We start from the raw sequence: 25,352 nt of genomic DNA, 5'->3' as shown, positions 1-25,352 counted from the left end.
TTTGTATGACCCTTTGAGTTTCAGTTTTCAATACGAAGTGTTTACATGTTCTCTCAACCGGATTAGAAAATAAATAAACCACCCCTTTCGATCCGATCTAAATTATTTGTAATAGAGCCCCTTTTTTCTCTTTTCAACTTTTTTTTAATGGGTTATGTTATAGCCCTACGTGTTTTTAATGTTTTTTTATGAAATATCTGTAGCCTATTGACTGTATGATCAGCGTATTATTTACCGCCATGCGAGCCGCACAATGAGAAACACTAGAGCTAGAAACGATCAAATTCACAAAAAGAACTATGTTTCCCGTCATTCTAAAATTCCCCTTTCACCCTGCGTCTGTGAAGAGGAGTAGGACAAGTGGCTCTCCTATTGACTTTGTCCTATAATTGTGGCTCTCATGAAAAAAATAGTGAAGACCACTGCTCTAGTTTATCCTTTTGCTTTTTTCCTTCCAGTCTTGTTCTAGTTAGTTTTTGTCTTTTGATGTTATTTCTTCTCTAGTTTCTAGTTCCCTGTAACTTTGTTCTTTGTTGTATTTTTTTGATTGCAAGTTCCAGTTATTTATTCCTGTTTCAGTCTTTATTTTTATATTTCCTATTTAATTACTCTTGTGTGTCTTGCGTGTTTATCTTGTCTTGTTCATTGTGAGCCTTGTGTCCTGAGATTTCCCAGGACTGGTCTCAGTGGGGTCATCCTCCTGTCCTACTGGACTTATGTTCTTTTAATAAATGATGATAATAATAAATAAGATGATATTATTGATTGGCCATAATCCTGTCCACAGAATCTCTTGTAAACAATCTGCATCAGTGTGTGTTTCTTCATCATGTCCAGTTAAAGATCTGGCTGACCCTTCAGCGTTATTCACCTCAGAAACACCAAAATACAGAACATGTTTCTGATGCAGAAAAGCTCATAAAGCGTTCATGACTGGATTACTGTAATGCATTACTAGATTATCCTGATCATTATCAATCAACAAACTACAGTTATAGTGCAAAATACAGCAGCTAGAGTTATTACCAGATCAAGACAATATCATCATATAACACCAGTTTACCATCTCCACACTGGGAATCTGTTACACTACTGATGTGTGGAACAAGCTTTTATAGAGAAATCTGCAAAACAACACAGAGAACAAAACCAGTGTGTGAACTCAGAGCCAGAGGCGGAATAACATTCTAAGTGTATACTTACTGTAACCTTTTAAGTGTTTGGGATTCCATCCAGTCTGACTGGAATGTTTGAAGCATTTGTACAAAGTACAGAGTAAAAGTAAAAGTACAATGTAGGAGCAGCAAAACTGTCCAAAGTTCCAGGTTGGTGGGAGAAGCTTAACCATCCATGAGATAACCTGTAAGACTTGACTTAGAACAGGAGGAGTGGCGTATGGCGTTAGTACGTGTATAAAGTCAGTTCTGCTCCTCAGACTCTCAGTAACACTGGAGCTTCTCTCTGTCCAGATCATCACAAGGTAATTCAACACTTTCAGCTTTACTGAGGCAATCTGGAGCCGCTTTAGTTCACGTTTAGTTTTATTTTCACTTTTATGTTTATTTGTATAGTGCTTTTCACAATACATATTGTTTCAAAGCAGCTTAATGGAAAATGAATTTCTGAATTAAAATGAAGATTGATCTGTTATCAGACGTGACTCAAAGTATCGAAGACATCCATATGTCAGAAATGTACAGATAATACAATCATGAGTTACAGTGGTTCACATCATGTATTTATTTAGGCAGAAATAATGAACACATTAAAGATGATTACAGTATATTATCTTACAGTGTTATACAGATTACAGTATGTAGATGATAATGTGTTGACTCAGAGTTATGATCATTAAGTCTTCATAACTCAAAGTGGTGTGATCTCTAGTTACTGAGACTGAACACACACACACACACACACACACACACACACACACACACACAGACACACACACACACACACTTCTGTCAGAGATCTAGTGTTCTTGAGTTATTCAGCCTCAAGGAAATATCTCCCTTTGCTTTGAACTTTTAGCGTTGTGACTTTGCAGATGTTGTTTATGCTCAAACAGCAACATTACACACTAACTAAAGTTAGAAAAGTCAAATCAACCACCCCTTTAATTTATTCTGTAGGCTATAGCCAGTGCCTCCACAGTCCCGTCAGTAATGCTCAAGTTCCCTTTATCAACACCAGAATACTCGTGTTCCTGTTTCCTGAATACAGGATCGTCTCTGACTCGACATGAGGCATATATGAAACACTTCTATAAAGACACAACAATATTACAAATAACTCCTCTTCTGATTTCCATGTAAGCTCTGCTTAATATTTGTATATAAATTTATTACTCTTCTAATATATTATTTGCACTTTAAATCAAGTCTTTTTAGGGATAGTTCACCCGAAACTGTCCACTGACTTCTAATGTATGGACAAAAAATATTGTCTTTTATGTTCCACAGCGGAAAGAAAGTTATTCAGCTTTTATCGACATAAGGGCATATTTACATTATCAATTTTCATTTTTGAGTGAACCATCTTTTTAATACATTTATATTGAATCATTTAGCAGACTTACAAATGAGGAGAACAATAGAAGTTAAACTGACAATATTCAAGTGCTGTGAATAATAGCGTGAATAGTAGTTATTTGGTAAAAGAGTATAATGTACATGCATTAGAAACACAAGCAAGACTATGACATTAAACTACTTGATGTTGTTGATCTGTAAGTCTATCAGGGGAATTAATGAGAATAAACCGTGCTTTATACAACCCTCCTCTCCATCGTATGATAAAGTCCTGCTGATACAGAACGCCAGCAGAAGCATCAACGGCACATCAATACATCTTTAATAAAACTTTGTTTACCGTATGTGTTTAATCGACCGCAAGCAGAGCAATTGAGTTTTGAGTCAAGAGTTATCTCTAATAAACCTAAATGTCACAGAAAGGAAGGGTGTGTGCAGAAGAATGACATTAGGCGCGTTTCCATTACAGATTTGCACAAAACTTTTCTAAATGTTGACAAAAAACTATTGCGAAATGACGGTGTTTCCATTAACTGATGTTATGCGACTAAAACTTTTTCTCTTTCGATCAGTAAAATCACTCCAAAAACCATGGCAACGGACGTTAGGTTTATGTACTGTATCCCAGCCACTGCACTGGCCATTATTATTATTAATCGCAGGAGATGTATGTGTGTTTTCAAAGCATTAATGGTGAGGAACGACCCTTATTATACGTGTGAGCGGCTCATATGAGGAGTTTCTGGGTGTTTCTCCCTCATTACTGCTTCGAGGTCTTGATTGTGGCATTTATTTGAGGTTTAGGCCTAGTCCACACGGACACGGGTATTTTTATAACCGGAGTTTTTCCTCCTGCGTTTAAAAAAAAATCCCGTCCACACATACTCGCTTTAAAAGAAATCTCCGCCTACATTAAAACGCAAAATACACGCTATCAAGCGCTGTCAAGAGCATGCCACACCAGCAGGCGGTGATTGTAAAGCCACGTTGGCCAATCAGAAGCCTGAATCAGAAGCAAAAACCCCGGTTTTACTGTCTACACAACAACACTGCAACCGGCGTTTCAGAAAATCCTCACCCTGGCAGGGGTTTTCAAAATGTTCGGTTTCAGTGACCTGATGTTTCCGTGTGGACGAACGGCCGAACGGCGTAAAAAAAGTCACGGTTATAAAAATACCCGTGTCCGTGTGGACAAGGCCTTAGAATCCAGTATTCCTGTAATTCTTCTGTCTTTTATGAATTTAATATAGAGCTCTGTCTCGTATTCTGTCCAAACACACCGCGTCGTCTACGTCAGGTGACTGTTTCCATTGCAGTTTTGCAAAATATTCCTTTTTCGAATCGCCTGAAAATCCTCCTCATGCGAGTGGAAACACTTTTTTTGCGATAAATGGGAGTTTTTGCTAAATTGACGTGTTTCCATTGGGCGTATTTTCAATTCGCAATTTCAATTTGTGCAATTTGAAGGGTAATGGAAACGCGGCTATTGACTTCATTTATTGAGTGCAGATGTTTAGACTGAACTGCAGGCGGTCTGTGAATGAGACGCGGGCTTTTGCATTATAACACAGCAGGAAAACTCTGCACTACTGTCTCGAGAGTCCCGGCTGTGTGTCGAACTCTGATGTGTGTCAGTTCAACAACAACAGAGAACAGACTTCATTAACCCTCCAACATCAGGCCTCAAGAAAATGTACAATACACAGTCAGCCAGTGGGTTCAGAGAAATGAGAAGACAAGAAAACAAGGAAAATTCTACACTTTTGTGAACTCCTAAATCAAGTGTTACCATCACGATTAGACTGGGGAGAATGAGAAAAGTGTAAGTCAGAAGCACCAGGAACAAACTACCCAGAATTTTTTTGCGCTTTAGAGGAGTAAGCGATATTGCGCGTGAAAGACCGCGACAAGTGCCAACAAAACACAGAATGATTATCGGGTACGGGATTAATAAGATGATCGCCATGGTCAGTTCGCTAAAGCCTATGACTGTTAAGATCAGAGGAACAAGCCAGATGATCACAGAAACGCCACAGCAGACTTTTAGTGAATGATGAGATCTGTACCAGATAGGATGAGAAACCAGAAGATATCGTTCAAAAGCAACACATGCCATAAAATACAGACCCACAATCAAACTATACAAATATGCAATAATTACATGCACTGTGAATATCGTCATTAATATACAAATGATCTGAATGAGATCTGAAAGAATCAAATTAATAACAAACACTGGAGTGGAGCGATGAGATTTGATAAGAGCACACAACCCAAACAGAGTTAAGATCATGACTAGAATCTCAATGGCTAAAAAGATCATGATAAATATTAATCCTGCAAACTGATATTTCATGACAAACTCGTAGAGCTGACGGGTCCATTCATCTTCATAATCTACTCCACTTGATCCGTTGATACTGCCGTTTTGTTCTGCCATTGTTTCATGAAATCTTGACAGGCAACACTAAATAACAAACCAGTCATTAGTCTAAAAACATGCATTTACTATTTACTAATTTATTAAAAACATTAGGGAAAAATATATGACATAACTTGTTTTCTGTGTGACTGTTGAAATAAAGTTTCCTCAGTTTGCTTTAGAGATGTGTGTAATGTTAGAGAGCTTGAAATACGTGAAATGTGAGATTAAAGTTTGGAAATCCTCCATTTGAACAATATCACAGAAGCAAGAATATTCTGAATGCTGTTGTTCTGAATATTCAGTCCAGCACAGCTGCAAGTGTACAATGGTTTATTAAACTAGGAGTAAATCTTGAAGAACTTACGTTACTGACAGGAGTGTGTGTTTCGTCTGCAGGTCAAAGCAGAAGTTTGTGGACCAACACACAGATGACAGATGTTTCACAAGTTTCCACTGCCGTGTTCAAAGAGCTCTTCATTCACTGCTGTAGCGTCTGGACCAATCAGACACAGACAAATTATTCATTATATGTAATCAATAATCCAGCAAACTCACTCTCCCATCAAAGGTCTATGAAACTTCCCCCCAAAACTAACACCCCAAATGAAGCTAACACACTGGCAGAAACCGGCGTGCTGTTACAGGATCCTTAAGATTGATAAGACCTTTTACGACCCAAAAAGGAATTTGCAGAGGGCTGTGACGCTCATTTAATTCTTACTGAGGAAGAGAAATAAACCCTGTTAATCCTATATATTCTATATATAAACGCGTGAGAAATGTGTAAACTTGTATCTAATTTTCCCATCTAATGATTTTCCTTTTATGTGGTTTGGTCTTTCTATTCTTGTAAACTTTTGGATTAATGTTTCATCCAACAAGTTTCATGCGACTTTGTTGCATACTTTCATTAACTAAAGTTTTATTTTATTTTTCTAAACTGTTTTAATTATTCTTATTTCGTTTTATTATTTTAATTTCTTCTATGTAAAGCACTTTGAATTTGAATTTAGCCTGGTTCTACCAGACTCTCGTACATTTCATTTGTACAGAGAGTCTGGCCTCGCTCCATTGAGAAACATTTACTTCCTTGTAGGCGGGTCCTCTGTTAAAGTTCAAAACTATTGGATCTGCCCAGAGTCACTCAGGATCTGCCATAGCCAATTGCTAACGTGTGGTCGTCCGAATGATCAGAGGATTATGTTTAGAATAAGATGTCTGTCTTTTATAAAGTTTATAAAGCGACGAGAATACTTTTTGTGCGCAAAAACAAAAAAACGACTTTATTCCACTATTCATTTCCTTCTCTCTGTTCCTCGAGTCTTGATAAAGCAGCGCGTCTGTGTGTTGTACGTCACACGTAGGCTCACTATTGGCCGACGCTAGTCATGTGTGTGATCACATCAACGTCATCGTTCTCAGCCACTCCCTCTATTCGCTGATTGGTCCTACAAAAAATGTGTTTCTGGAAACCGTCTCGGTTACGTATGGTAACCCTCGTTCCCTGAGTCCAGGGAACGGAGATGCCTCGTCAGGGGAACTCCCCCGACGAATTGGGATCACGCCAGGGATCCAACCACCTTCGAGAGAGTTAACAACGAGCCAATGAAAGAGAAACTGAATTGGCATGCAATATTTGCATTCCGCGGCCCGCCTACCAGCGCGGGTATAAAAGGCGGAAGTAAACATTGCGCAATGCTTTTCGCTGAGGAGCCGAACAGTGTCCAGTCCTCCGCGAAGGTAGAGCAACATGGCGACGGGACGAGGCGTCTCCGTTCCCTGGACTCAGGGAACGAGGGTTACCATACGTAACCGAGACGTTCCCTTTCGTCAGCAGGGAACTCCGACGCCTCGTCGGGGGAGTTCCCCTGACGAATTGGGATCCCTACCAAAACGCCATGGTGCTGGCCCCTTCCAGCGCCCAGCTAAGCTACCCTGCAGCAGTTTCCAGAAAATTTTGCGGGAGCTAGCTAGGGAATCACACTGCTGTTCCGCAAGACCCAATCAGTGGATATTGGATAACACTGGAAAAGCGTGCCCGACCCCAAGGATATAATAGGGGGGGAACGCTGCGGAAGCTGAGGCAGCCTAGAGGAAGGCCCTCAAATACACACATGTACTAACCACGTAGGGTAGTGAAACATATGGAAACCCTTGAAGGTAGTCCCAGTCCAGAGGAGTGAGGAGCGTACTCAACAGGGATGACAGAATGTGTCTGTCAAGGGGAAGACACGGCTGCAATGCACGTGGCAATAATGGGTCGCCGCAGGGACCACTGGAAAGAACACCCAGTCTACTAGCAACTCCTTACTGAAGGTAGCAGACCTGGTGCCGGGCGGTCCGCAACGCCTGGCACCGGAGGGGTGATGGAGGAACTCACGAGGTTAGCCGTTTGTTGGGTAACCAACGGAGCATAAAGACGCACGTATCCGCATACGGAATGGCGTCGCAAGCCGACACACCTATTCCCTCTAATTACTGGCCGTAGCGAGTACTCGGGAGGAAACCGGTTCCACACGTAGGCTATAAAACCTAGCGAACGTGTTCGGTGTCGCCCAGCCTGCAGCTCTACAAATGTCTGTTAGCGAGGCGCCTTGTGCCAGAGCCCAGGAAGCGGCAACACTCCTAGTGGAGTGAGCCCGCAACCTAGGTGGGCAGGGCTCACCCTGGGACTCATAAGCCCTGGTGATAGCATCCACTAGCCAGTGGGCTAACCTCTGCTTGGAGACAGCCTTCCCCTTCTGCTGGCCTCCGTAACAAACAAAGAGCTGATCTGAGGTCCTAAAGCTTTGTGTTCTGTCTATATAAACCCGGAGGGCCCGGACGGGACAGAGAAAAGCTAGGGCTGGGTCTGCCTCCTCCTGGGGCAGCGCTTGCAGGTTCACTACCTGGTCCGCGAAGGGAGTGGTAGGAACCTTGGGCACATATCCGAGCCTGGGTCTCAATATGACCTGAGAAAGGCCAGGCCCGAACTCTAGGCACGATTCGTCGACCGAAAATGCCTGCAGATCCCCTACCCTCTTGAAGGAAGCCAATGCTAACAGGAGCGCTGTCTTAATGGACAGGATATTAAGCTCGACTGACAGCAAAGGCTCAAAAGGAGGACTTTGAAGTGCTCTAAGCACTAAAGTTAAGTCCCAAGAGGGTACAGGGTGCAAGTTGCGAGGTGGATTTAGCCTCCTAGCACCCTTGAGGAATCTGATGACCAGGTCGTGCTTCCCCACGGACTTACCTTCAACTACATCGTGATGTGCGGCTATTGCGGCCACATACACTTTAAGGGTGGAGGGAGACAGCCTTCGCTCCAACCCTTGTTGTAGGAAGGAGAGCACGACTCTGATCGGGCAAGTTCGTGGGTTCTCCCCGTGGGAAGAACACCAGCCGACGAACAGGTTCCACTTCAGAGCATAGAGGCGCCTCGTAGAGGGGGCTCTAGCTGAAGAGATGGTATCTACCACTGCCTGTGGCAGGCCATCTAGAACCTCCGCGTCCCGTCCAGGGACCAGACATGGAGTTTCCAGAGGTCTGGACGCGGGTGCCATAGAGTGCCCCGTCTCTGAGAGAGAAGGTCTTTCCTCAGAGGAACCGGCCAGGGAGGGGCTGTCGCAAGGAGCATGAGTTCTGGGAACCAAGTCCGGGTTGGCCAATACGGGGCCACCAAAAGGACCTGCTCCTCATCCTCCCTGACCTTGCACAGTGTCTGTGCAAGAAGGCTCACTGGGGGGAACGCATATTTGCGTAAGTCCCGGGGCCAGCTGTGTGCCAGGGCATCCGTGCCGAGAGTTCCCTCGGTCAGGGAGTAATACCACTGGCAATGGGTCGTGTCCGGAGAGGCAAACAGGTCTACCTGTGCGGCTCCGAAGATTCGCCAAATCAGCTGGACTGCCTGGGGATGGAGTCGCCACTCTCCCGGAAGGGGAGGCTGACGTGAAAGCTCGTCGGCCACATAATTGAACTCCCCTGGGACATGAATGGCACGAAGCGACCTCAGATGCTTCTGACTCCATAGGAGGAGGTGGGAGGCGAGTCGCGACATACGACGGGAGCGCAGACCACCTTGTCGGTTGATGTACGCAACGGTCGCAGTGCTGTCCGTACGGACCAGTACATGCTTGTGTCTGAGAAACCCCTTGAGGCGACACAAGGCCAAGCGTACTGCTTGCAACTCTAGGCAATTGATGTGCCAATGCAGCTGGGGCCCCGTCCACAGACCCGAGACTGCATGCCCTTTGTACGTGGCCCCCCAACCCTTGGCAGAAGCATCTGTGAACACCACAGCATGCCTGGAAACCTGGACTAGGGGCACTCCGGCCCGTAGAAACGCAGGATCCGACCAAGGGGAGAAGGTTTGGCGACAGTGCGGGGTGACTTTGACCCGGAACGTGCCGCTCTGCCACGCCCACCTCGGGACTCGGTCGTAAAGCCAGTGCTGGAGCGGTCTCATATGCAACAAGCCGAGCGGCGTTACTGCGGCTGCGGCTGCCATATGCCCCAGGAGCCTATGAAACTGTTTCAGTGGGACCGCTGTTCTGCCTCGAAAGGACTTGAGACAGGTGAGCACTGACTGGACGCGCTCCTCTGTGAGGCGCGCCGTCTGAGCGACTGAGTCCAGTTCCATACCGAGATAAGAGATCCTCTGCATGGGGCAGAGTTTGCTCTTCTCCCAGTTGACCTGAAGCCCCAACTGACTGAGGTGACGGAGCACCATGTCCCTGTGATCGCACAACACATCTCGCGAGTGAGCCAGAATGAGCCAGTCGTCGAGATAGTTGAGAATGCGAACGCCTTGTTCTCTCATGGGAACAATGGCCGCCTCCGCGACTTTCGTGAAGACACGGGGCGACAGGGCCAGCCCGAAGGGTAGGACCTTGTACTGATATGCTCGACCCTCGAAAGCAAACCGAAGAAATGGTCTGTGTCGAGGAAGAATCGAGACATGAAAGTACGCGTCCTTCAGGTCGATCGCTGCAAACCAATCCTGGGGACGGATGCACTCGAAAATGCGTTTCTGTGTGAGCATCTTGAACGGGAGCTTGTGCAGGGCCCGATTCAGTACTCGCAGATCCAGGATTGGTCGTAACCCACCGCCTTTCTTGGGTACAATGAAGTAAGGGCTGTAAAACCCTGACCTCATATCGGCTGGAGGGACCGGCTCGATCGCGTCCTTCGCCAGCAGGACGTCGATCTCTTTCCGCAAGACCGGAGCATCCACTAGACGCACACGGGTGAAGCGGATGCCCCTGAACTTGGGAGGCCGGCGTGCAAACTGAATTGCATAGCCGAGCCGGATGGTGCGGATGAGCCAGCGCAACGGACTCGGGAGCTCTAACCAGGCTCCGAGAAACCGCCGCAACGAGCCCACCCGCACGACTGGCGTACCCGCGGAGGGGCAGCGAGGTGGAGGGCAGGGACACGGCTCTGGTGGCATCGTAGCGGCCGAGAGCGGGGTCTGGGTGTGTAATTGGACAACACCTACCTGCCTCCACCGGGGGACAGACGGCAGAGAAGACCTGAGAGTGTTCTGCTGCGGGCTGTCGCCTGGTGAGGGAAGGGGAGGAGACGAGGAGCGAGGCCCACGGGCGGCTGCTGGTCTCCGAGCCTTCCCGCCCAGCGGCAGAGAGGAGTGGCGTGACCGAGGTGGCGCCACTGCTATCTGAGAGCTGGGGAGAGGGGACTGAGAGTGGCGAGACCCGAGGGTGGCGCACACTGTCGTCCCACTCTCTAACGGACGAGACCGCTTGTTCAGCAGCCTCATCCGTGAATGACCCAGAGGAGGAAGAAACTGCTCTTTTATTGAAATTGTGGGTACCACCGACCGGGTGGTCGGTGGCGGAACAGAAACAGACACAAACAAAAGATTTTCCACCCGGCCCTCCTCCGGGTGAAGGAAGGGAGCAGAGGCCCCCTCCCGTAGAGCAGTTCCTCGGTCCTCTGGATCGCCCGTCTCAGGAACGCCTCTTTCCTTTCGCCTTCTTGGGGGGTGGAGGCGGCTGAGCGGGCGGGGGAGCCCCCTACGACCGGCGCCCCGCCTCCTGGAGTTGGACTGCTGTCCAGAAGGAGGAGCAGAGGCGGCCGCAGGAGGGCGCCCTCGGCGACGAGCAGCCCGAGGTTCTTCGGCCACAGGAGACGGACCAGCAGCAGTCCGTTTCCAGGGCAGGACATGCCGAAGCGCCTCAGACTGCTTTTGGGCGGCGGAGAACTCTTGGGCGAAGTCCCCCACCGAGTCGCCGAAAAGGCCCCCTCGGGATATGGGAGCATTCAGAAATCTGGATTTCTCTGAATCCCGCATATCCGCGAGGGTAAGCCAGAGATGGCGCTCCTGGACCACCAAAGTGGACATCGCCCGTCCCAGAGAACGTGCGGTGACTTTCGTCGCCCGGAGGGCGAAGTCCGTCGCCACACGCAGCTCCTGCAGCATCCCTGGGTCGGGACCACCTTGCTGCATGTCATGAAGCGCCCTGGCCTGGTGGACCTGAAGCAACGCCATGGCATGCAGGGCGGAAGCGGCTTCTCCACACGCCGTGTAGGCATTCTCGGTTAGACCAGAGGAGAACCTACAGGCGCGGGAGGGGAGTGAAGTCGCACCCCGCCAAGTGGAAGCGGCTTTCGGACACAGCTGCATCGCTACTGACCGCTCCACCGGGGGGATTCCCTCGTATCCCTTAACCGCTCCACCATCCAAAGTGGTGAGGGAGGAGGGGTGAGTTGATCTATGTCTGGCAGACAGGGGTGCCATCCATGACCTCGTCACCTCTTCATGCACCTCCGGGAAGAAAGGGACCGGAGCGGGACGCTGAGAACCAGCGCGACCCGCCCCGATACACCAATCATCAAGCCGCGAAGGTTCGGGACACGGTGGGGGGTTCCACACGAGCCCGACATTCGCGGCCGCCCGGGCAAGCATAGCGGCCAGCTCAGGATCCGGCTCGGCCGCAGCCACCACACCCGAAGGGGGTAGACCCGCCGAGTCGTCACCTGAGGATGACCGCTCTCCCTCCGATGCAGCGATAGACATCGCATCTTCAGGTGGCGCCCCGAAGGAAACAACCGGAACCGCACGGGGCGGCACCAGCGGCTCCAACGGGGGCACCGATGGCAACGGCGCTACAGAGGAGTGGGAGCCTCGTGAGGATCTTTCACCTGGCGAGGTAGTCCGCACTGAAACCCTCATACGCTCACCAACAGCCACAGCCGAAGTAGTCGCCTGCTGAACTGAACCAGCCGACGAACTAGATCGGGTGTAGACTGAAGGGACACCCTCAGCAACTTTCTGCTGAAGGATTCAAAGTCTCGAACGGAGCGTCGCCAGAGTCATGTTCCCACAATGAGAACATGACTCGTTCACAAACGCTGCCTCTGCGTGCGCTAAGCCCAAGCACGAGACGCAGTGTCTGTGACCATCACCCTGAGACAGAAGTCTACCGCATCCAGAAACACACGGGCGAGATGACATCTTTGTCACGTAGACAAAGAAGCAGGTCGCCCAAAAACTCTTTTAGGAAAGAGAGAGAACCTCTCTTTCAGTGCCGAAGCACTCAGGGACCCACCGCGGCCACACACGGGGAAACTGCAAGCCCGTGTGGGCACTCAAATACCAGCCGTGAAAACGGCTTTTTTTTTTTTTTTTCACAGCTGGCAGAAGCGGCGATCACTGACGAGGCTGTCACACCGGCACCAGAGAGGACTCTTCCCGAAGAGACTCGTTGAAAACGCTTCACTTCTCAGGCGGAAAACAGCAGCACAAAGCAATCTGTTCGGCTCCGAGGCGATAAGCATTGCGCAATGTTTACTTCCGCCTTTTATACCCGCGCTGGTAGGCGGGCCGCGGAATGCATGCCAATTCAGTTTCTCTTTCATTGGCTCGTTGTTAAAGGAGAACTCCGGTCAATTTTAACATTGAGCTCATTTTTTTGTACATTTGGAGTGCTGTCAATACAGAGAACAACGACAAAAATCGGTGTTGCCTACACCGAGTTATTCTATTTTTAAAATTTGCACCCTATTGACTTCAATGGGGCAAGTAGTAAGCCTGCTTTTTAGCCTCTTAACAATGAAATGAAGTTAATTCAGCCAGCGCTCATACCTCTGTTTACATCCTGTTTTCGGTGGAAGGCCATAGTAATCGATTGTCGAGTTCACGCGCGTGATCATAGGCACTAAACCTATGCGCGTGAACTCGACAATCGATTACTATGGCCTTCCACCGAAAACAGGATGTAAACAGAGGTATGAGCGCTGGCTGAATTAACTTCATTTTTATTAATATCTCTAACATCTACTGCAGTCAGATTCACTCGTGTTCACTCAGAAGGAATCACTCACATTTTCTGTGCACTTGTAATGACACATCAAGGATGTTAAGAGGCTAAAAGCAGGTTTAGTACTTGCCCCATTGAAGTCAACAGCGTGCAAATTTTAAAAATAGAATAACTCGGTGTAGGCAACACCGATTTTTGTCGTTGTTCTCTGTATTGACAGCACTCCAAATGTACAAAAAAATTAGCTCAATGTTAAAATTGACCGGAGTTCTCCTTTAACTCTCTCGAAGGTGGTTGGATCCCTGGCGTGATCCCAATTCGTCAGGGGAACTCCCCCGACGAGGCGTCGGAGTTCCCTGCTGACGAAAGGGAACTAAGAATATACAGCAGTCCCAGACGTAGTACTGAAGGAAAATGAAATTGAGCGGAAGTACGTAGGAGGGCGGAGCCAGGCTACTTTGAATTGCCATACGCTGATTTCACGCAGCCGTTATTTTGAAATCGAAAGCGAGAATCCGGTGGGAAGAAAACCGGAAGTGTCGCCTTTAATCATAGGAGACTCGTGAATGCGATGGCGTATTGTTGTGTTTAATGATGTTGTGTCAATTCTAAAACTGTACATACATTTCTTTCATACTTTAGACTATATACAGTGAAATTTATTTATAAATAAAATATTTTTTATATATATAATTCAGAGAGTAAAAAATGAAGCAGGAATGAACTGTATACATATCCTATATTAGATATTATCTTCCAATAGTGTAAATCGTGGCAGCAGCTTCAGGTTGGTAGTCCAAGGCATTGTTGTTTATCTGTACTTCCGGGGTTCTTCCCACCGGAGCCTCACTTTCAAGTTCAAAATGGCGGCTGCGTGAAATCAGCGTATTGTGTATGAAATGTGCTATATGAATAAACTTGCCTTGCCTAAAATCATGTGGCATGTTTAGTCTTTATAAACTCCCCCATTTGTTAATTTACATTACATTTTGCTAACTTTGTGACGCATTAGTATTATAAGATTCTTGAAGATACTTGTGTTAAACATCCAATCAAACTACATGTTCAAAAGCCTGCTTGAACTGTAAGAACTGATTTTCCTGCAAAGACAAAACTCACCCTGCAATAAAGCAATAAAACGCACCCTGGACAGAAGATCGAGAGCACAGGACATTGTCCTGTCCAAACTTTTCTTCTTCCTTATCTCTGCACCCCTCTCCCTCCTCCCTTCCTCTTCTCGCGAGTCAAGTCACCAAAAGTTCACTAAGAATGTCTATATATCACACATCATGTTTGGTATCATTTTAAGTGTCTCAGTGCGATTGGTAAAATTGTCTTAATTCCATTACAGTCATTGGTTTAATGAGAAAGATTGAGAATTTAGGAGAATCCTGTTCTCCTCTCTGGGTGATGTCTCTTCAAGATATCTCCCGAAACCAGGTGCTACTCCTGGGGTACACGGATTGACCCAAACAACTCTAAACAATATTTCTATAACCCTTTTGTTTCTGGTCTGGGTATTTAAGGGTAGGTGTCAGAGCAGTCTTTGGGACTCTTTACCAGGATCATCCCCCATACAGGGCTGTTTCAGTGTTTCCCATTGGAAAACAAACACACCACTGGGTCACACACACACACACACACACACACACACACACACACACACACACACACACCACTCTGTCAGGAATTGCTTACTTTTCGAGTCATCTTTGAGTGAATGATGTCATGTATTTATTATTTCTGAATTGGCTTTTAATCAGTTTAATCAATTTGTGTAATTGGCATGATACATTTTTACCTGACAAATAAATGTTGCATCTTGATTTATTCTGCATTTTTCAGAAATCATTATTTTTAGTAGATTAAAGTGCAGTCTGGTGTTTCTGCAAATCTCTGTCCAGGATAGATCAAACTGAAGACACTTTGAATGGAGCGTGGGGCACATCTTAGGTATGGAGCGCCGTTTGTAAAGCGGCTCACGCTGAAAATAACAGCAACATTTTGTCACATTTAGCTTCAAACAATGTTTAAAAAACTGGTATGAATTTTTGACGGTCACTTCTTAGCACATTTACAACAATATTTGTCAACGTAGAGATATTTTAAATAGTTAAATCTTAATATTAAATGTTACACCTAAATGTTAAATGTTAAATCTAAATGCTAAATCTAAATCTAAATCTAAATCTAAATGTTAAATCTAAATGTTAAATCTAAATGTTAAATATAAATGTTAAATCTAAATATTAAATCTAAATCTAAATGTTAAATCTAACTGTTAAATCTAAATGTTAAATCTAAAACTAAATGTTAAATCTAAATGTTAAATCTAAATCTAAATGTTAAATCTAAATCTAAATGTTAAATCTAAATATTAAATCTAAATCTAAATGTTAAATCTAAATGTTAAATCTAAATCTAAATGTTAAATCTAAATGTTAAATCTAAATCTAAATGTTAAATCTAAATCTAAATGTTACATCTAAATCTAAATGTTAAATCTAAATGTTAAATCTAAATCTAAATGTTAAATCTAAATGTTGAATTTAAATCTAAATGTTAAATCTAAATGTTAAATCTAAATCTAAATGTTAAATCTAAATGTTAAATCTAAATCTAAATGTTAAATCTAAATCTAAATGTTAAATCTAAATCTAAATGTTAAATCTAAATGTTAAATCTAAATCTAAATGTTAAATCTAAATCTAAATGTAAATGTTGAATCTAAATCCGATTACCGCCATTTTGAATTTGCATATTTGTTAAATATTTAGTTTCACCTGAAACATTTAGATTCAACATTTAGATTTAGATTTAACATTTAGATTTAGATTTAACATTTAGATTTAGATTGAACATTTAGATTTAACATTTATATTTAGATTTAATATTTAGATTTAACATTTAGATTTAACATTTAGATTTAGATTTAACATTTAGATTTAGATTTAACATTTAGATTTAACATTTAGATTTAGATTTAATATTTAGATTTAACATTTAGATTTAGATTTAACATTTAGATTTAGATGTAACATTTAGATTTAGATTTAACATTTAGATTTAACATTTAGATTTAACATTTAGATTTAATATTTAGATTTAGATTTAATATTTAGATTTAACATTTAGATTTAGATTTAATATTTAGATTTAACATTTAGATTTAGATTTAATATTTAGATTTAACATTTAGATTAGGATTAAGATTTAATATTTAGATTTAACATTATGATTTAGATTTAGATTTAACATTTAGATTTAGATTTAGATTTAACATTTAGATTTAACATTTAGATTTAGATTTAACATTTAGATTTAACATTTAGATTTAGATTTAACATTTAGATTTAACATTTAACATTTAGGTGTAACATTTAATATTTAGGTGTAACATTTAATATTTAAATTTAACTATTTAAAATATTTCTAAGTTGACAAATATTGTTGTAAATGTGGTATAAAAAGTGACCGTCAAAAATTCATACCAGTTTTTTAAACATTGTTTGAAGCTAAATGTGACAAAATGTTGCTGTTATTTTCAGTGTGAGCCGCTTTACAAACGGCGCCCCATACTTAGGAGACCTTCTGATTTCTGACTATCCCCTGACCTAGCATGTTGTACGCTGCAATTATTATAAAAAATTACACCTATGGGTCTGTAGTGAGCGGTAAAAAGGGTAAAATAGCTGCACTGTATCCTCTGACTATTTCAGGACTGGCTAGTTTGTGAGCGTGAGCGCACAGTCGTGACGTGACGTCTCAAAGTGACACTGGGACCTTAATGAATGAATATTTGAAATATGCTCAGAATCATCAAAGATCTAAATGAATTCATAATCTATATTTATGACCATTTTCTAATCAGAAACACGATCTAAATTTGATTAGCATTTAAAATTGGAGTCAGATTACGCATAGAGCTAAAATAATACTAAAACTAAATTCCAATAAATTAAGTGAACTTCACTGGAGCGCTGAATAGACATACACGCATTATCCCTTTGCCAGGCCGTTGGATTCCGTCGTTGGGCCGATGGGTTTGCTTGCTTTCCTGTATTCTGCTTCAGCTCTCTTTCCCTTGGTAAACTGTATGCATGTATGTGTGTGTATGTTAGGGTAGTTTAAGTGTTTAGACTAGTTAATAAAGTATTGTTAATGTCAGACGTAAAGTTGTCCGTGTCTCAATCTCTTATCTGGAGTCTCTAATCATAAAGATCTTGACTACTTGCTCTTAGTACTATAAAGTAAGAAAGACATTTCCCATGCCCCGGAAATGTACATTTCTTAGAATTAATAAGCTCAGGTTAATTGATTGTAATATTAATTGACAACATTAAGTTAATTATATTAACTGATCCAAATATTAATAATCAATTATAACCAGTTATTACTGATTATTAATATTTCGTAGAGCTAATTTGCTACACTGCAGACACTGTAAAAACACACATCTTAAAGCTTGTGGATCTAATGTAGGAAATGCCTGAGATTACAGACAAACTATTTGATCCAACATGTGAAACTGTAATTACCTTAAAGACTCAATTAACTAACAATGGTGGTTTGAGTGAAAAACCAGTCTAACTTTCACAAACGCTTCGGCTCAACTACGACGACTGAATCTGAAAACGCTTTATATCTGATGCTTTCACTTTTAAAGTTCACTCAGTGTTTATTCATATCCTCAGTAGAATCAGAAACCCATGAATGATCGCGAGAGAAAGCACAAATACTCTGATCTCTCTTAAATATTGATTTTTCTGCTGCTCTGCAAGCCTGTTTTCTTTAAGAAATGGAAATCTGTGTTGCTGACTGACTAAAGTCACACACAATATTAATTAAAGGAAACTCGTTTAAGTGCAAATGATCACAGTGATACCAGAGGCTGAAATACATAGTTGACTATATAAACTCATGATCTCATGATCTTCCCTGGAATCATAATGAACATAAAACTACAAGACAGATGATGAAGTTTATGAGCTGATCACATCATCATCAAATTAATCTCAAGAACCTGAAATGGAAAGTGGTTCCTACAGGACCTTAAAGAAAACTTCCAAACCTGCTTTAAACAATTCAATCTAAATTTCTTTAGTTTCTTCTACACATAATCAAGCACACTAGAGAGTCAACAAGCTGAACAACATGTGCTAACGTCTGAATAAAGGCTGAAACACAACGACACAATAAATCCCACATGAGACGACATGATCTTACCGGGAATCAGACTGAAGACTGAAGACGCTGCTCATCAGGAGATGCTGGTGTTTATGAGCTGCTCACGTTCTTTTATAGCCTGAATTAACTCCAGAAACACCAAACACAGATGCATTAAACATCATTTACAGTTAATGCACATGCAACTGCATCAGCAATCAGCCAAACTCCACAATATAAAACCATTTAAAGCCACAAGTGTTATAGAAAGGAAAATGTGAATATCCAGAAATACAGTGATATCATACTCAGATTTTCTGTAAAATGTGAATATCCAGAAATACAGTGATATCATACTCAGATTTTCTGTAAAATGTGAATATCCAGAAATACAGTGATATCATACTCAGATTTTCTGTAAGTTTATCAAATTATGATTAAGCAGTAAGGGCTAAATAAAAACATCAGTAAAGACAAAATATTATAACAGGGTCATTCCACGAAATCAGTGCCTTTTCAACTTTGAAAAATTAAAATATAAAATAAGTTTAAACAATTTTTTTTTAAATATCCATTAAATGAAGACAGCATAAAATAACAAGAAATCGTATTGTGCCATCTCAGGCTATGTAATCTTTTATTTTTTGACTATTTATCTACCTGTCATGCCTGTTACAGACACATGCGTTACTATATACTATAGTTTTAATTAGAAATATGTTATAGTTTTCACATATATGAGCAGTATTTTAGTCCCTCTTTTCACTGGAATTGTTTCAAAATTTAGATTTTTTTTTTCAATCTTATTTTTGTCATTCAGATGACCAAGAACATACAAATTTTGCCGGGTGATCACATGTCAATTAAGAAAAATATATATTTTTACAAGAGAGATATTAAAAGAAGGGCTTTGTCAAAAATACAATCTAGATAGGGTTACAATGGAAAAACTTGGAAGGCCATTTCAAATATAGTTTTTATATTTTTTATGAAATTAATGACAGTAACAGGATTGACATCATAGTAACAGGACTGACCAGAGTAACTTGACAGGACACACATTCTTCAGCGTACACTGCACATATTTGTTGACATAATTTTGTAAAGTTTTACCTTTTTAAATTGTATTACTTGACATAGTTGTATTAGTGAATCACAACATTTGGCTCACAAAGGAGCCAACATTTTACCAAAAGGCAATAAGGTAACCAGATGCAGATGCACCAGCAATACCAACTCTGAATGATATAGGCATTAGCTCAATAAAACACCCAGGATGACCTTTAAAAATGTTAGCAATTTACACAGATAAACTTTAAAAACAGTGTGGCTAAGGTGACACCTAATCTATGTCATCCCTGTTAACCCCACATGTCAAAACCTGTTACTATACCTGTTACTATACAAAAGTAACAGGCCTGACAGTAACAGGTTTGACAAATTCAAGCTAATTTGCTAATTGCTAGCTATTAGGGCAAGGCCACAAAAGCACATGTTGTACACTTTGAAAGGATATTACTTGTAGATATTGATTACATTAAGTTAAATAAATAATTGTTTAAATTTATACTTTTTTAGACAGTTTTGACATTGCATGATGTCCCCACCTCAGTTATAGGTCACCTAATAAATCATCAAACTAGAGTATTATAGAAAAGAGAGAGAAACAAACTTGTGTTTTAACTGTTGGAATAATGATTGAGAGATGATGTAACTTCCTGGAAGTGATGTCACAGGAATGTACCATTATTTTACAAGGGGTTTTTGGTGAGGGTAACAGGCATGACATGAAATCAGGGGACACCGATAAATGGTTTATATTTTATTAAAAATAATGTATATTTATGCCAAAACATTGCTTATAGAACAATATGAAAATGTGATTTTTGTATAATTTTGCTTTCAATTTGCAAATTAAAAGTCCTGCTGAAAAAGAACAATCACAGGGAGGGACAGGCCAAAAACCTTACCCTTATCAGCATAAATGCAATTTAAATTTTTTAAAATAATATATAAATGACTTTAATTTAATGTAATATTGAGGAAATAATACATAGTACTATTATGTTTTTAAATCACAAATTTAATTGTTGTTATAGTAATTCTACGTCTGATTATTTCTCAGGGACACAAAAGGCACCAATTTCATGGAATGACCCAACAACTTTCACTACTGAAAACAAAATCACTACATGTTTATTTGCAGTTTCATTCCAGACACTGATGTTTGTGAATCACCGCATCCATCCGTCAGTAAACGTTGAGTTAGTTTGATTCTGCACTACGCTTTAATAATGTTCCCCTATTGTGTGTGATGTAGTGATGCATGTAAAGTATAGAAAACACACTCATACAGATTTATTTACAATGCCTTCATTTCTATTTTAAACAAGTGACATTCTCTCAGTTTAATTCACTGAATGTCATTCATTATCAACTCACAAATAATAATGTGATTTTACATGTTGTGTGAATGACTGAACTTCTAGCAGCTTCTGCTTTAATGTATACTATGATGTGTTTGTGAACAGTAGATATTGAGTATTGAGTAAGTGTTGATCTGTTGTTGTTCTGAACAGCTTCAGTTCGTCTGTTAAAGTCACTAATGTTCTGCTGATGGAAATCAGTGTTAATAAATCAGAGATGATTAAATGAGCAGCTGATGGAGTTTATCAGATCTGAGTTTTACATTTAACATTCAGACTCTTGAAACTCTTCAGGAAACAATACGGCTGCGTCTCACATCAGATATTCAGAGGAGATATTGATCTGAAGAAGTTATTACTTCACAACAGGGAAATGCTTTTAATAAGTAAACTGTATTATGTGAGAATCCTCGTAAAACATTCTTCACTGATTTTATGAATAATCTTAAATTAGGAGATGATGAAGATTTGCTTGTTATGAAACATCATCATCATCATCATCATCATCATCAGATGAATCAGTCTCTGGTAAGAATATTAATTATTCACTTTATTTCATGTTTGTAGTTTTAAAGAAAGTGAGAAACAGGTTTAATATGATGATAAATAATGAGAATAATCATAATTCTGTCAGATCATCAACCATGAGCTTCATCAACACACAGAATAAAGCTTTGATTGAGCCGTTAACACACGATTCACTACATTTATAAAACTATTATATATTTAATGAGCGCTTGGACTTAAATGTGACATCTTTGTGTTTAGTTCTGCTTTAATGAACTGTTCTGTTCCTGTTTGATTTCTAAGAAACTCTTCTGATCTTATTAAAACTCATAATGTGGATCATTTTCCCTGATCAACTGTAAGATCTGTACATGTGCTTCATTTATGATGCTGTGAAATATTTGCATATGGAGATTTAGTAATTCTGCTGTGATCCAGTAGAGAGAAACACTTCACTGTTTTTTAGGCTCTTAGAGACATTTATTTAGAATAAAAGCAGATATATGTGTCCTGTCTGTCAGTAATATATTCCTCAAGGCACATTTCACTTGTTGGACTTCTTGACTCCAGTCAGCGCGGACTCAATAACCAGTCTGGTCCCCATCCACATCATCTGAAAGGGATCCCCTAAGACCAGTCCAGCTACAGTCCAAACTGGAAACCAGTAAACAGCATGAGATCACAAGCAACAACACTGTAACACACACTTTTTTGACTTTAGTAAACTAAACTTAATTTACTGTGTTTAGCAATTAACGGTTATTAAAGGTTATGGCTGTATTGTTACGTTTAGTTTTGGGTTTTATATTCATGTCCATGGTTTAATGTCTCTTATTTTGAAGTTGTCCCATTTTCATATTCGTGGTTTTGTCATGTGATTCCCTTATCCTTGTCATGTGATCCTGTCATGCGCCCTTTAGCTCATTGTGTAATGTTAGTGCTAGTTTGGTTCCTTGTGTTCATTGCTTTTCAGGAGTGTCTTCTTTAGATTTCAGTCTGGACATATATATATATATAGCCCTCATGTTTCCACTGTCTCTGGTCTGTGTTCCTGTTGGTGAGTCCATGTCAAGGTCGTGTTAAGTCCAGGTTTATGTTCAAGTTTATGTTCATGTTTCAAATAATATATAAGCAAAGTCTTTGTTTATTTTGTATCTAGTCAAGTTTGGTATTTACAATGAGAAAACTTCAAAATAAGAGACATGAAAACATGGACATGAATATAAAACCCCAAACCAAATGTGCCCTGTATATAAACAGACATGTAGAAAATAGCTATGATCTTCAATTTGTTTATAGATGATGTTTAATAGTTTATTTGGTTCTGTTGAGTAGACATCGGTGTAGAGATGATTATAAAGGTTAGATCAGACTGTAAATACAGCATGTGCATCAACATATCCTTTATGGCCACTAGCAGAAGAGCAGCGAGATCCTCACAGTATGGAGCATGAGCAAAACTATCACCTGAAATTATCTTACTTCGCATTCTCTATAGTCTGATTTTCGATTCACATCTTTATTCATATTTATGTTGATTTGCAGTAGGCCTATATCTTACAATCACACACACTTGCGTCTGATTCTAAATCTACACATTAATATAATGAAGAAGATGAAGCCGAGTTGAGGTTCAAAGACATGTAAGAGTGTTTTATCATGAAGATCATAAATACTCACAGTTTGGTCTGTCCGCACCAATGCTGACCCCACTGCCTGCAGTTACAGCAACGATCATGATTCTAGTGCAAGACAGATTTACATTTTCACCAATGCAAACATCAATGCGGAGTTAATGTACTAAATGAAAGATAATAGTGTAGTAATCACCCCTGATGAAAGAGTGGATATCCACTGTAGATCTGAGATCTCTGATGTTCAGTCTGAGCTGGAGTGTGTTTTAGATCCGCAGTTCCTGTAACACACACACCTGTAACACACACACCTGTAACACACACCTGGTGATCTGGGCGTGCACACACTGGTTTGCTGTTTGCACAGTTTTAGCATATATCTCATAAGTACACAAACTGATACTGATATAGAGAGCCAGCACTTCATGGCTAGTATATGATTATTACTGAAATAAACACTATTTTTTCTTTCACAATATTCACTCAATTTACTAAAAGCTTGAATTTGAGATCAGAACATGTTCATTATTCACTGATAAACAGACATGAATATTTGCACTGTCATAGATTTTCCTTTGGTTTTTATTCCTTCTGCAATTTCTATTTGAAATGAGGACAAATAGTTTTATTAGTATATTGTATTTTAGTTTTTGTTTATTTATGATTTATTTATCTGTAAGGTGTTTTCTTAGAATAATTGTTTTTGTGTGTGATTTCTATTGTGTATATAGAGTTTTTTTTTTCATTATAATAGTGAATGCCACTTCTAGACAGGATAGATGCAGTTATTGACAGATATTAATATTGTCAAAATGGCCAAATATGATCTGATATATCAGTCTGTTTCATACAGTCATTATATTGTCAATCTCACACAATCCACTTCTGCTGCTCTTCTGGGTTTTCCAGGAGTTGATGTTGATTTAACTGTCGGGGTTGGGTGTTTGATAAATGGAGGAAGGATGTGAACAATAGTCAAATATTGTCTCTAATATTGACTTAAACACTTCAGTAATCAAGAGGCACCAAAAGGGATTTTCTAAAAGAGTCGTGCAGCTCTTAAACACCATTCATTTTCTTAAAGCACTCAGTTCTTTCACAGTTTGCTCTGGGTTTTGCTGGACAAAATTCATGATCTTCAAAAGAGAAAGATTCAAAAACACACATAATCATCTAAAACAAAATGCAGAAAACATCTATAGATCAAGATAGAAAAGATACAAGTCTTCTGGTCTTCATGGTAAATGTTCACGTTTAAAACTGAATGAGAAAATCATATCATCAAACTAACACTTACAGAGTAATTGTGACACAATGAGGAGTGTACAATTATTGATTTTGTATATTTCTTTATGAAACAAGAATGACACTTACTACTGTTTATAATTCACTGCAGTTCATGTTTCATGATCCATGTTTACATTACTGTACAAAATTAATCCTAAATTTCCACTTTAGCTGAAAGACTAACACTTGTGTTTTTTTGTAATTGCTTTGATGGGATTTTTCATTTTTTAGATTCAGAATATATATATATATATATATATATATATGGTATTACTGTAGAAATGTAGCAAACATCTGTCTTGTTCAGTTTTGAACTGAAGTTTAACAGTTTTGAAAAGAGCAAACTGGCCTATAGGTTTATAAAGTTTTGCTGGTGTTTGTGTCCGAGTGAATAATATACTGCAAACTGAAAGATGTTGTCACTGAATGCTTGTTGTGCCAGATGATCCTCAGTTTAGCTCACACTGACTGATGCTGTGATCATTGTGTGAAGAGTTTAAGTGACTGAAGTATTGCAATACTAATGTAAAATCTATGAACTATTGCTCAACAAGCATTAATGCGCTTTCCCCTCCTGATCATCTCTCATCAACTTCAGGATTATTGTCTTTTGGTTTCAGTTCTGTGTTTGTTTGCAGTCCATGTTCATCAATGTAATGTTCAGGGTAGGAGAGGGAACTGTTGATCTCAGTGAAAGCTTTTTACCCTGACACACACTCCCCGTCTCTTTTAGCACACAGAAATACACACTCATGTATATAGAACACACACACACACATACACACAACCATACACGATCCTCCAGTGCTGTAATTTCTAATAAGCTAAATGTAAACTATTTGCTATCTTGATGTTTGTTTGTTGACTTGTGTGTCGTGTTTTTCAGACACCCAGCTGTGTGTGTGTGTGTGTGTGTGTGTGTGTGTGTGTGTGCTCTTGTTTATGTGATTTATGAGAACACAAATTTGTATAATTACATGTGTATTACACTGGTATTACAACTTAAATGTGGTTTATGAGGACATTTCATGAGTCCTCATAATTCAAATAGCTAATTTATTATGTCTAATTATATCTACATGTATCTTTATATGTTTTCTTAATTAGTTAAATAT

General features: G+C 40.7%; 1 long non-coding RNA gene across 1 annotated transcript; it reads right to left on the bottom strand.

Annotated features, from left to right (window-relative positions):
* Nucleotides 1-21,829: 21,829 nt before the first annotated feature.
* LOC308705745 lies at nucleotides 21,830-23,234 on the bottom strand. Its single transcript, XR_014031953.1, has 3 exons — nucleotides 23,147-23,234; nucleotides 22,997-23,058; nucleotides 21,830-21,970 (listed from the first exon to the last, which is right to left on the bottom strand). It is a non-coding gene; the product is annotated as an uncharacterized lncRNA (long non-coding RNA).
* Nucleotides 23,235-25,352: the final 2,118 nt, after the last annotated feature.

Source organism: Scardinius erythrophthalmus (assembly GCF_964197995.2).
Source record: "Scardinius erythrophthalmus genome assembly, chromosome: 17".
NCBI classification, from domain to species: Eukaryota; Metazoa; Chordata; class Actinopteri; order Cypriniformes; family Leuciscidae; genus Scardinius; species Scardinius erythrophthalmus.
The sequence above is the reverse complement of the archived record's forward strand: the minus strand, read 5'-3'. Positions and strand labels throughout refer to the sequence as shown.